Raw genomic sequence first — 7,125 nt, 5'->3', positions numbered from 1 at the left:
CCCGCCCCTCGGCCTCTCACCTGGGGTCCTCGCCTTGCCGGCCACCCTAGGGCGAGACCCGGAGGCGGGAGAGCGGAGGAGGAATAACCGCGCGCGGCCGAGAGGCGACGTGCTGGGGTCTGGAGGCGGCTTGATTGGCTCCGACAGCCTTCCTCCCGCCGGGTCCCCCCCGGCTCCTCTCAAACCCAGAACCCGGGTCGTTCCCTTTTCAAAAACCTGCGCCTCACAAAGGGATCTGAGAAGCCCGTCACACCAAAGAAAAAAAAAAAGCCCGGAGTTCATGTGACCGGGCTCTGTGCAGCCGGGGTTCCCGGGGAGCCAGCGGGTTGGGTGCTTTTTTTGTGAGACGCGCCCGGGGTGTTTGTTTTCGACCTGAAAGGACGGGATGCGGAGGGGGGATCGGAGAGGGCCTGGGGGGCTGGCGGGGAGGGGCCGGGGGCCCGAGCCGGCGTCCGGGAGGAAACTGAGGCCGGGTCGCGGGGCGTGACTTGTTTGCCTCCGGTGCCTCTTTTGGTCCCTGGGAGGAATGCTCTTTCGAAGGGTGGGGGAGAGCGATCCCAAGAGGAATGGTGGGGAGAGCGTGGACTTGGCGACTCCCTCTTTCCTGGACAGGTTCACCCCCACACACGTATTTATGAAGTACCTACCGAGGTAGCAAGGGCGGGAAGTGACACGGAAAAGAAAGTATAGGCAGGCGATGAAAACCCAACTCGAAGTAACTGAAGGAGAGAGAAAAGTAGAGTCTATTTGTTTACCTAAAGGGACCCCCGGTGGGGGGCGGGGGGAAGGGGTGGTCAGGGCCGGTGGGCTTGTCCTGAGAGACAACAAGAACCAGACTAAGTCGGCCGTCAGATCTCTCTTTAAAAAATGGAAAAATAAGCGGTGGAGAGAAGGCCAGGGCCACCAAATCCTTTTCTTCCCTTCCCTTCCCCGGTGCTTTTCCTACCATGTGTCAGTAAACAGTGCGTGCGCTGGTTTCCTATCCAAGACTTTTACTTGAATAATGTAGGTCAGTCCATATCCTGTTGGAACTTGCTTTATTTCCATGCATCATTGTTTCTGAGATGGAGTCATGCTTGAGCAAGCATGCCTGGGTCATTCGTTTTAACCACTGTATAGTATTTCATTGACTGAATAACCTCGTTTACTTTCCACTCCCCACAGGGGAATCCCCGTAAATGTCTCTTTGCCCACTGGGCAGAGTGGCTCTTGGAGGGACACTGAGACACAGATTCTCGGGGCTGGGGACAGGAGCGCTTTCATCTTCCTTGGACTCCCCAGAGCGCTCACCAAAGAGAGGGGGGCCCAGTGACACAGCCACCAGCAGTGCCTAGGTCCACAGCCTCACCAACACTTCCTGATGATGGACATTAACCTTTGCCAGCAGGATGAGTGTGGAATGGCAGTTCATTATTTTACTTATTTATATTTCCCTGATATTAAGGAAGTTGAGCATCTTTTCATGTTTGCTAGATATTTGGTTTCTTCCTCTGTGAATTTTCTCTTCATATCCTTTGCTGTAAAGTCTTATTGGTTTACAGGCTTAAAAAAAAAAAACATATTCTGGATATTAATTCTATCACCAAACACTTAAGGTGATCCATTTAAGTCTCCCATCTTACTACTTACTCACCATAGTTGTTTGCTGTGTTCCATGCATTCAGTCATATTTTTTCCTTTTCTTTTGCCTGTTTTTGGATTGAGTACTTTTCTTAGTAATTCTATTTTCATCAGTCACTAGTTAGTTATACATCATTTTTAATGGTTGCCCTACGTTTTACAATATACATCTTTAAGTTTCAACAGCCTGCTTCACATAAATTATACCACTGCACCTGTGTGCTTTAACCTTATAGTTTATCCACCGTCCTTTGGGCTGTTGTTCTTAGACGTTATAACCAGCATACTACATTGTTGGTCGTGCACATAGCAAATATCTTCTCCCAGTCTGTCTCCTGTCTTTTTAAATTTTTCAGAAAAGAAATTTCTTTCTTTTTAAAAAATATTTATTTGGCTGCGCCGGGTCTTCTGCGGAATGCTGACTCTTTGGTTGTGGCATGTGAACTCTTAGTTCAGGCATGTGGGATCTAGTTCCCTGACCAGGAATGAAACCCAGGCACCCTCCATTGGGAGCTGGGAGTCTTAACCACTGGACCACCTCGGAAGTCCCTGTCTTTTCTGTTAACGTTTTTCATGGTTATATATCTTACACAAATATTTATATTTAAATATAATTAAATTTAGTACTTTAACTTTAGGGTTTGTACTTTTATTTTTGTTTATTTTCTTCCCTATCCAATGCCTTAAGGATATGTCTCAATTTTTTATTCTAAATTGTTTACAGTTTAACTTGTACACAGATCTCTAATCTAGAATCGATTCTTTTAGCTTTTAATAAAAGTTGCATCTCTACTGAGATATAATTCACATAGCATTAAATCCCTTCATGTAAGGTGTACAGTTTGGTGGTTTATTATGTTCACAGAGTTATGCCCCCATCACCATGGCCCAAGTGTAGAATATTTTCATCACTCTAAAAAGAAACCCTGTACCCAAAAGCAGTCATTCTCCATTTGCCCCTACAACTTCCACTCAGACCTGGGTAACAACTAATCCACTGTCCGTCTATATAGATTTGCCTATACGGATATTTCAAATAAATAGAAATGTAATATGTGGTCAGTGTTTACTGGCTTTTTATACTCACAAAGAGTCGGACACGACTGAGCGACTGAACTGAATGTTTTTAAGGTTCATCCACGTTGTAGCACGAGAGTATATCATTCCTTGTTATTGCCAAATAATACTGTGTTGTATGGATAGACCCAATTTCAGTTATCAGTTCATCACTTGCTAGGTTTTTAGATTGTTTCTACTCTTTGTTATCAAAAATGCTGCTGTGAACATTTGTGGACAAATTTTTGTATGGACGGATATTCTTATTTCTCTTGGGTATAAACCCAAGGGTAGGATTACTCTTACTTGGACCAACTACTTAATATTTTCAGGAACTGCTAAATTGTTTTCCAAGGAAGCTGCACTTTATATTCCCACCAGCAGTGTAAGAGGGTCCTGACTTCTCCATATCCTCACGAATACTTAATTATCTTTCTTATTATAGTGATCTCTGGGTGTGGAGTGGTATCTCACTTTGCTTTTTCAAAAAATAATTTTATTTTAATTTATTTTTAGGTATTCTGGGTCTTTGTAGCTGCTTGGGCTTTTCTCTAGTTGTGCCGACTGGGGGCTACTCTTCATTGTCGCAGGCTTCTCATCGCAGTGGCTTCTCTTGTTTTGTTTGGGGCATGAGCTCCAGGGCAGGTGGGCTTGATTAGTTGTAGCGTGTGGGCTCTAGAGCACAGGCTCAGTAGTTGCGACACTCGGGCATCATTGCTCCACGGCATGTGGGATCTTCCTGGACCAGGGGTGGAACCTGTGTCTCCTGCGTTGGCAGGCGAATTCTTTACCACTGAGCCACCAGGGAAGCCCCTCAACCATAGATTTCCAGTTCCTTAATGACTAATGATATTGAGCATCTTTTTATGTGCATGTTGGTTATTTGTATGTCTTCTTTGGAGCAGTGTCTGTTCAGAATCTTTGCCCATTAAAATTTTTTTAATTGCTGTGAAGTACACATGATATAAAATTTAGCATTTTAACCATTTTAAAGTGTACACTTCAAAGTGAGTAGTATTTAGTACATTCACACTGTTGTATAGCCAATCTCCAAAACTCTTTTTATCTTGCAAAACTAACACATCATACCCATCCAACAATTACTCCCCATTTGCCCCAGCCCCAGCTCTGGGCAACTACCTTTCTTCTTTCTGTCTCTATGAATCTGACTATTCTAGGTACCTCATGTTAGTAGAATCATACAGTATTTGCCTTTTTGTGACTGGCTTATTTTACTTAACATAATGTCCATCATCAAGATTGATCCTTGTTGGGAATTCTCTGATGGTCCAGTGGTTGAGACATAGGCTTTCACTGCTATGGGTCCAGGTTCCATCTCTCGTTGGGGAACTAAGCTCCTACAAACAGCCAAGTGCAGCCAAAAATAAATAAGTAAATAAGCACAGACTCCTCGGGGACATCCCCCATAGTCCACCGGTTAAGACTCTATCTTCCAATGCAGGGGCTGAGTGTTTGATCCCTGCTCCAGGGACTAAGGTCCTACATATGACCAAAAATTTAAAAAAAAAAGATTTATCCATGTTGTAGCATGTGTCACAGTTTTCTTCCATTTTAGAGGTGAATGATATTTCACTTTATGTGTAAATCATATTTTGCTCATCTGTTCCTCCGTGGCTATTGTGAATAATGCTGCTATGAACATGGTTGTATAAATATCTCTGAGACGCAGCTTTCAATCCTTTGGGGTATGTACTCAAAGCTGAATTGCTAGATCATATGGGTTCCATTTTTAATGTTTTGAGGAACCACCATAATGTTTTCCATAGCAGTTGCACCATTGTACTCTCCTATCAACAGTGCACAAGGGGTCCAATTTCTATGCATCCTCACCAACACTAATCATCTGTTTTGTTTTGTTTTGATAGTAGCCATTCTAACAGGTGTGAGGTGGTATCTGATGGTGCTTTTGATTTGCATTTCCCTGCTTCCCTGGTGGCTCAAATGGTAAAGAATCTGTCTGCAATGCAGGAGACCTGGGTTCAATCCCCGGGTTGCAAAGATTCCCTGGAGAAGGGAATAGCAATCCACTCCTGTATTCTTGCCTGGGAAATCCCATGGACAGAGGAGCCTGGCGGGCTACAGTCCCTGGGGTGGGAAAGAGTTGGACACAACTGAGCGACTAACACACACGTATTTTTCACTATGAATTTAGTTCTATAGTTGTATAAACTTTTGCTATATTTTCTCCCTCAAGATTAACAGTTGTATATTTGATACATTAATAGTAAATATTGTATAATCAGTTGAAGTTTTTTGCTATGAACTTATTACATAGGAATTGTTCCAAAAAACAAACATGTAAGGCAGTATTAAAATGTCAGCAAAATGTGTTTTGTTTTTCTTCTTTAAAAATGTTTATGTATTTGACTATGTGGGGGCTTAGTTGTAGCACAGGGGATCTTTTAGCTGTGGCATGTGGCATCTGGTTCCCTGACCAGGGATCAAACTCAAGTTCCCTGCATTGGGAGCTTGGAGTCTTAGCCACTGGACCACCAGGGAAGTCTCTGTTTTTTCTTAAATAAGTGGTTAATCTTAAAAAAAAAAAATTTTGTATATCATTTTATTATTTATTTCTTATTTTATTCCATTATGATTATAAACAGTGATCTGAATAAAATTATTTGGAATTTGTTGTAATTTGCTTTGCAGCCAATTTTTGTAAATATTCTATGTATATTTAAAAAGAACATAAAATATCTAGTTGTTTTTCAGATTTTCTATATTCTTACTAATTTTTGTCTGTTTTATCAATTACAGAGAAAGAGGTGCGTAGATACATGCCATTGTGATTTTTTCCTATGTTTTCCTCATTCTGTCGTTCTTTGCTTTTTGTGTTTTCAGTTCATGCTGTTGAGTACGTTGTGCGTGCTGAGTCACTTCAGTCGTGTCCAACTCTACGACCCCGTGGACCATGGCCAGCCAGGCTCCTCTGCCCGTGGGATTTTCCAGGCAAGAGCACTGGAGTGGGTTGCCATTTCCTTCTCCAAGGTACATTGTACCTTACTTTTTTCACAACATCCTTTCAGTTCACTTGCTCCATTGTGTTCGACTCTTTGTGACCCTGTGGACTGCAGCACACCAGGCCTCCCTGTCCATCACCAGCTACCGGTGATGAGTTTAATTAAACTCATGTCCACTGAGTCAGTGATGCCATCCAACCATCTCATCCTCTGTCGTCCCCTTCTCCTGCCCTCAATCTTTCCCAGCATCAGGGTCTTTTCAAATGAGTCAGTTCTTCACATCAGGTGGCCAAAGCATTTGAGTTTCAGCTTCAACATCAGTCCTTCCAATGAATATTAAGGACTGATTTCCTTTAGGATGGACTGGTTGGATCTCACTGCAGTTCAAGGCACTCTCAAGAGTCTTCTCCAATACCACAGTTCAAGAGCATCAATTGTTTGGAACTCAGCTTTCTTCACAGTCCAACTCTCACATCCATACACGACCACTGGAAAAACCATAGCCTTGAGTAGACGGACCTTTGTTGGCAAAGTAATGTCTCTGCTTTTTAATATGCTGTCTAGGTTGGTCATAGCTTTTCTTCCAAGGAGTAAGCGTCTTTTAATTTCATGGCTGCAGTCACCATCTGCAGTGATTTTGGAGCCCAGAAAAATAAAGTCTGACACTGTTTCCACTGTTTCCCCTTCTATTTCTCATGAAGTGCTGGGACCGGATGCCATGATCTTCATTTTCTGAATGTTGAGCTTTAAGCCAACTTTTTCACTCTCCACGTTCACTTTCATCAAGCGGCTTTTTAGTTCCTCTTCACTTTCTGCCATAAGGGTGGTGTCATCTGCATATCTGAGGTTATTGATATTTCTCCCAGCAATCTTGATTCCAGCTTGTGTTTCTTCCAGTCCAGCATTTCTCATGATGTACTCTGCATATAAGTTAAATAAACAGGGTGACAATATACAGCCTTGACAAACTCCTTTTCCTGTTTGGAACCAGTCTGTTGTTCCATGCCCAGTTCTAACTGTTGCTTCCTGACCTGCATACAAATTTCTCAAGAGGCAGATCAGGTGGCCTGGTATTCCCATCTCTTTCAGAATTTTCCACAGTTGATTGTGATCCACACAGTCAAAGGCTTTGGCATAGTCAATAAAGCAGAAATAGATGTTTTTCTGGAACTCTCTTGCTTTTTCTATGATCCAGCGGATGTTGGCAATTTGATCTCTGGTTCCTCTGCCTTTTCTAAAACCAGCTTGAACATCAGAAAGTTCACGGTTCACATATTGCTGAAGCCTGGCTTGGAGAATTTTGAGCATGACTTTACTAGCGTGTGAGATGAGTGCAATTGTGTGGTAGTTTGAGCATTCTTTGGCATTGCCTTTCTTTGGGATTGGAATGAAAACTGACCTTTTCCAGTCCTGTGGCCACTGCTGAGTTTTCCAAATTTGCTGGCATATTGAGTGCAGCACTTGCACA

General features: G+C 42.9%; 1 protein-coding gene across 1 annotated transcript in view; it reads right to left on the bottom strand.

The window, feature by feature from the left end:
- ZNF777 (zinc finger protein 777) overlaps positions 1-97 on the bottom strand; it is a 27,921-nt gene extending 27,824 nt beyond the window's left edge. Inside the window, 1 exon segment of the mRNA XM_010843865.1 lies at positions 21-97. The gene's annotated coding sequence lies outside the window, so the exon portion shown is untranslated.
- Positions 98-7,125: the final 7,028 nt, after the last annotated feature.

This window comes from Bison bison, unplaced genomic scaffold, assembly GCF_000754665.1.
Source record: "Bison bison bison isolate TAMUID 2011002044 unplaced genomic scaffold, Bison_UMD1.0 scf7180017864191, whole genome shotgun sequence".
Classification (NCBI taxonomy): Eukaryota; Metazoa; Chordata; class Mammalia; order Artiodactyla; family Bovidae; genus Bison; species Bison bison.
The sequence above is the reverse complement of the archived record's forward strand: the minus strand, read 5'-3'. Positions and strand labels throughout refer to the sequence as shown.